Raw genomic sequence first — 6,949 nt, 5'->3', positions numbered from 1 at the left:
CATCTTCTGGTGGCTCCCGGCCTTCCCGGGTGTTCCTCAGAGTTCCCTGGCTTGCAGCTGCACCCTCCAGTCTCTGCCTCTGTCTTCCGCGGCCTCCTACCTGTGTGTCCTCTCCTCTTCCCATAAAGACACCAGTCACTGGATTTAGGATTCCCCCCCACCAACAATCCAGTAAGACCTCATCTTAATTAATTACATCTGCAAAAAACGTAGTTCCAAGATTCCGGGTGGATGTGAATTTGGGGGACACTACTCAAGCCAGTGCACATGTATTCCACAGTCACGTGCTCAGTGCACAGGACAACCCCCACACCGTGTGTCTGTGCCCTCAAGAACACTGCAGTTGACCTAATGCCCAAGGGCTCCCCGATACAACCATCCCAACAGACACGCCCATAACCCATGTCCAGAGCAGCTTTGGTACCTACTGGGACCTCCAGAAGGAAGCAGAGAAGTAGAAAGAGGAAGAAACATAGAAAAAAATGGGAAAAAGGAATACCCAGTGGAGAGGAGACACTGAGGCGAGGAGAGGACAGAGCAAGCCAGGGGCGCCCCAGCAGGGAGAACTGCCCACCCCTGGGTCCTTGCGTGTACCTTCGGAGCCCAGCACTGTGGGTGCGATGACGCTGGAGATGGAGGTTTCCGGTGATTTTACTCAAATGGGAAACTTGATCAGCAGGGCTCATGGCACATGCCACCATCCTGCCACATGCACCAGGGGCTGGCCCCGGCCCTCCTGGGAACACAAGGGTCCCGCCACCCGCTTCCTAGAACCCAGGGAACATGGAACATGTCAGGCCCTCCTCAGAGGTTTATAAGGCCACCACACAGGCCACCCACAATGAGGAAGCCACCGAGGCAGGACATTTCAGCACGTGCCTGGCTGATTGGCACTGCCAGCACCCACCTGGGATGGAATATTTGGGCCTAATCAGAGAAGTTATTTGTCTTGAAATCAGTGAAACTCAAGGTTCAGGGCTCCTCTCCCACAGGCCCCTTCTAATTAAGTGTCTACTTTTGTGCCTAACTTTTATTCACAGCTCTCTGCTCCTTTTCTTAAAGAGGCCCCCTAACTTCTAAGACCTCAGGTCCCACAAACCGAGGTCCAGCCAGGGCCAATGACAGACAGCAGAGATGCCCAGAGCCACCAGGCACCTGGATCCCAGCTGCCGCCTCGAATCCCCTCTCAGAACAACACGTGGGCTTCATTCCAGGGGCTCCTATCTTCCTGTGACTTAAGTTATGCTGCCTGTTTTTAAAAACCCATTTAGCTTTTCACTGTACTTAATTTTACAGAAAATAAAATGGAAGAAACCATCTGTACCAGCAGTTCCACTAACACTTTTAGCCTGGCCTCTTAATTATCTTCAAGAACTGTCTCAGTCTGGGGAACATCCCCCGGGAAGCTTTAGAAAACACGGCCGTCTGTCTCCCTGTGGGTTCCTAGCGGTTCTTGGGTAGCCAGCCTGGGATGGGACCTGAGCCTCGAGGTTCCCAAAGCTCCCGGGGCTCCCAGGTTGACAGCCACCAGTAGGATCCAAGTTTGCTTCCCTGGTGTGGCTGTGGCGTCAGGAGAGGCTGTTAGGGCGGACGTGGGGCCACTTCTGGGGAGGGTGCCGAGTGGGGAGGCGTTGGGCCCTGAAGGACCCAGGGGCCCAGCTGGGGGAGATGAGCAGTGGACCGTGTCTTCCCTTGGCCACACTTCCTTTGGCATCTGTTGCTGAGATCCCCAGGCAAGGCTTTCCTTCCTCAGGAGCTGTGGGTCCAGTGAGGACTCAGAGCCGGCAGGGAGTGCAGGGAGGGAGGGCGTAGAGGAATCCACATGTCCCTGTTTTGTGACTTACTATAAAGACAGCAGGAAACACAGCAGCATATACTGGCAAGGGGATAAGCACGGAAGTCAGCGGAAGAGAACAGAGTCCAAACCCACGTAAACATGGCCGAGCGAATTTTGACAACAGCAGAAAAGCAATTTAATGGAAACAGGATAGTCTTTTTCAAGAAGTGGTGCTGGAACAACTCAACGCCCAATATGTAGGAAAGGGACCACATCCTCAGGCTTTACTCAAAAATTAACTCAAAGACTGAAATCGGCTGGTAGGAGAATGAAAAGACAAGGTCCTTACTAGGAGAAAGTACTCACACATCACATCTCCGTTAAAGGATGTGCATCCAGGAAACACAAAACTCTCAGCTTCAACAGTAAGAAAACTCAGTTAAAAAATGGGAAAAGAGCAGACACTTTACTATAGAAGATCTATGGACAGCAAATATGCCCATAAAAAGATGTTTGACTCCATTGGATGTTAGGGAAATGCAAGCTGAGACCACAGTGTGCTGTCTGCAAGCCTTCTGTGGGCTGCACGACACTGCTGTCTCAGGCTGTAGATTCCAAGAGGGCAGGGGATTTGCTCCCTGCTGGAACAGAGCGGCTGGGATAGAAGAATACTTACAGCAGCAAATCCTGGCGGGGACGCAGAGCACCGGGAGGGCTCAGCCCTGCAGGCAGAGATGTGAAGCGGCACACCTTTGGAAGACGATTTGGCAATTTCTTACAAAGTTAAGCAACCCCATTCCTAGGTATGAAATCCCTAGAGAAATAAAAACGTGTGCTCGCCCGAAACCTGGGCACGACTACTCACAGTCACCCCGAACTGGAGACAACTCAGATGTTCTTCAGCAGGTGAATGCAGAAGCCAACGGTGGTCCATTCACATGGTGCAATATGACTCAACGATGAAAAGGAATGAATTGTTGCTACACGCAACTACCTGCAGGCATCTCAAAAGCATCATGTTGGGTGAAAGAAGCTAGTCTCCAAAATGTATGGTTCCGTTTCGACGACGTTCTCAAAAGCACAAAACTCAGTGATCACCGGGGATGTGGCGGAGGGGGTGGGCAGCAGGAGGGGTGGGTTGGCTGACTGAACTATTCTGTACCTATGGCTACATGACTCTACATGTGTGAAATTCATGAAATGGCACACATGCTCACGTAAAAGTCACGTCTCTACGCTGGTTTAAAAATAAAACTGTAGAAGCTGAGATCAGTTAGAACTTGTACAGGTGATTATTACCATGGACTTTCAGTGATTGGTATCAGCAAGGCCCTCATTATAGCTGCATTTCTTAAAGCGCCCAATACCAGTTACCCATTTTCTTCAGTTACACAAATAAAATATTTGGTTTGGTCACAGGAAAATAATGACGTAGGAGTAAGACGTGGATGCCTGCTACTACCTCTAAACGACACTGACAGAAGTCCCCCCCCCAAAAAAAAAAAATTAAAGACAGAAGAGCTGGAAGGAAGGAAATCAAACCATCGTTATTTGCAAGTAGAAGAGGAGGGAGACAAAGAAATACAGAGGAACAGGCCGCACCCCCTCCTCAGCACAGATGTTCTGGTCTGAGGCTGACCTGAGCCAAGAAGGAGGGGGGTTACAGATGAACTCTGGAGTTCTAATGGTAAACAGGCCGAGGCTCTGTACTACTTAGAAAACAGGCTATTGTTTAGCACTGAAAGTGGTGAAGCTGAGAGTTTTGCCAAAAACGTCCAGAGCCAGGAGTACTGAAAACAATATTATACGATGTTATGGAAAAAAAAGAAAAAACCAGAAATCTGCTTTGTGATTGCTCGGTAAGAAGAAAAGCTAATCCATTATGCTAATAAGATAGATGTTCAAACTCAAGGTGTGATGGAAGCAACAAAGCCATGGATGACCTGCTTTGAGACCTCCCCACCCTGGTCCCCTGCATCACATCCACACATCCATCCACTCCTGCTGAGGGGCCAGCCCTGTAAACGCAGGCCACTTCCCAACTCAAAGTAAACAAAACCAGTGCCTCCCCTGCCCTTGGAATTCACTGTGATGTGAAGGGGCAGGCCAGGCTCAGAGACGACTGAGCACATCTTCCCCATGAACACTGCAATCTGGACGAGAAAAACGTTAAGAGCACTTGGCAGGAGTGAGTGAATAAGGGAAAAAATTACATGACAGAATGAGCAGAACTTGGCGGGGAGCCTGGAAAGGGAGCCTCAGAGTGCTGGAGGGAGCTGGTAGTGAGGGAATTAGGGGAGTTAACTGGTTTGCACGATGAAGGGCAGCCCCCCCCCCCTTTGGCTAGAGTTACTCAATTATTTGCATTGACTGGCATTTGTTGTATGAGATTTTCTTCCTGAGTAATCCTGTACCTTGGCAAGCATGTAAAATACAGTTTTTGTAACTTTGAGAAGAAAACAGTGCTGATATACAGTAGTTGTAGTCAGAATAGAAAATCGGTGCTTTATAGTGAATCTTCTGATTTCGCAGAAGCAACGTGCTCCATCAGAAAGCCAGCTTTCATTACCACCTGATATTTCCCTTTATGAACAATCGTGCATTCTAGCAAGGACACAAGCGCATATCTGCACATCCAGGTTCATAGCGGCACTAGTCACAATAATTGAAAGGTGGAATCAGTCAGGTGTCTGTGGACAGAGGAATGGATAAGCAAAATGTGGTCTGGACCTGCAACAGAATATCACTCAGCCAGGAAAAAGCAGGACATTTTGACACATCCACAACAAGGAAGACCCTTGAGGACATTATGCTCAGGGAAACAAGCCAGACACAAGAGGACGAGTCTGTGGGCACCTGCAGTGGTCAAACTCACAAAGACAGAACATAGAGTAGCGGTTGCTGGGGGCTGGGGGCAGGGTGGGATGGGAGTTACTGTTCAATGGGGATAGGGTTTCAGTTTAAGAGGACAGAAAGTTCTGGAGATGGATGGTGGTGGTAGTTGCACAACAAAGTGGATGTACTTCATGCCACTGAACTATACACTTAAAAATGGTTAAAACGGTAAATTTTATGTTATATATATATTTTACCATGATAAAAAATTATGTTTTCTAATGGGAAATTATGTATCTTTCAGTTTATTAATGCATTCATATATTCGAAGGACATCTTGGTTGCTTCTAAGAGTTGGCAATCTTGATTAAAGCTGCTGTAAACATCCACGTGCAGATTTCTGTGTGGACGTGACTCCTCTGGGTAAATACCAAGGAGCACATTTGCTGGATCATGTGGTCAGAATGTGCTTTGTTTTGTAAGAAACTGCCAACTGTCTCGCAAGGTGGGTGGAACCATTCTGCAGCTCCCCCGGCAGAGGACGAGAGTTCCTGTTACTCCACACCCTCACCAGCATTTGGCTTTGTCGGCGTTTTGGATTTTGGATTTTGGCCATTCAGATAGGTGTGCAGTGACATCTTGCTGTTGTTCCAATTTGCCGTCCCCTGGTGGTGACACAGGATGCTTCAGTGGGGACTGTCAGCACATGTTTAGGACACATGGATGGCACAAAACCTCAAAATATTTGTTCAAAGTACTTGGTTTTATTTTGGAGAGTCCACGGGGAGCAATGGAGTAATCATCACGGGGAAGGGAAAATTCCTTAAGATTTCCACGCAGTTGGTTTATGGTTGAGGATTATCTTTTGCTGACTTGGCTGGGGAGGGGAGGAGTGCCACCATCCTTTCAGCGCTTTGGGCCACTGCAGGTCTCAGCTGGCCCCCTCAGGCCCCACATCTAGCTGGCAAGTCCTATCCAGGCCACCACGACAACATCCCTCCCTCCCACAAAGGCTGTCTCCAGTCCCTCCTTTACGGGGCCCTGAGTGATCTTGGACAAGGAAGTCGAGGCCATGCTCCAGCCCAGGGCATCTGATTGCTCTGTGAAATGCTGCCTGCTGCCGCCAGTCCACCCTCTCCTGCCCAGACCCCTGCCCAGGCCCTCCGCCTGCACCCCTCTGTCTTTGCCACGGAGCCCCCGAGTCCTCCTTCTGTCCCGGTGGCCCCTACTCAGCCCGCAAGGCTCACCTCCAGCACCACCTCCTGCCTCCCCTCCCCTCGCTCCACCTGGCACTGTCTAAATGCCTGGGTGGGCATGTGTTTCACACACCTGGTTCTCCCACGAAACCGGCGGCATCTGGATGGAAAAGCAGTGAGTGTCCTGATATCTTGGATTCCTCAGCATCCAGCCCGCTGCTCCTAGGAAGGATGTCTGAGGCTGAACAAGGATGCTTTCTGGGGAGCAGGGCTGAGGCGGCACAACCTCTTTGATGTAATAATGCCACCTCTTCACTCACAAGGCCACCACTGGCTTTCAGCAGCACTTGGAGAGCCGAGGTGACTGGGGCTGAGGGGAAATCGGGGTGACTTGACACTGTGGCTTCTCATAGGTGACAGTTGATAACCCCCGCTGAGAAGAATCTTACTCCAGAACTGTGGGTATCTTCAGGACGTTTATTTGGCAATGTAGCGGAAGCCACGGCATCAGCCTTTCCCGATTTAGATGCATCAGAGTCCAGGGCCTTCTGCTTCCGTCCGCTGGTGAAAGAGACCCGCTTATCTGGCCCCACTTTCAAGTTGGGTGGGCCGTTCCGGCTGCAGACTGCTCCAGGCACACTTCCCGGTGGAGCTGCTCCCTGCACAGTTGCATGTCTTTTGCCAAAAGGCAAAGAAATTCTGGAACGTCACCCTTTCCTAAGAACCCCTGTGCAGGAGTCTCCGGGCTGAGGCGCAGATGCAGGTCTGCCCCGCGCGGGGCTTCCAGGTGAATGGAACGGGCCTGACGGGCTCCTCCACGCGTGCCCGCCGGCGCCCACGGTGTCGGGGGAGGTGTGAGTGCTCCCACCGCTCCTCCTGCACTGGAGGGAAATCCCAACCAGCAGCTGCGTCTTGAGTTGAAATGAAAATGCAAGAAAGAGGCCCAAAAAACGGTTAGAGATTTCCTAATTTGTCCCAAACAATGTGGTGCAACTGTGTGAGCGGTTCGGAAACCCCAGAGGCTTGTAAACCAAGGAGAACCCAGCAAGGAACACAGTGATCCCTTTTGTACAGAGATTTCTGGCCAACTTCAACTCACAGCAAAGGCACCAGCAAAACAGCACAGAGAAGACGCAGTGGG

The sequence above is a fragment of the Camelus dromedarius genome, chromosome 28, assembly GCF_036321535.1.
Source record: "Camelus dromedarius isolate mCamDro1 chromosome 28, mCamDro1.pat, whole genome shotgun sequence".
NCBI lineage: Eukaryota > Metazoa > Chordata > Mammalia > Artiodactyla > Camelidae > Camelus > Camelus dromedarius.
Note: the sequence above shows the minus strand (reverse complement) of the source record.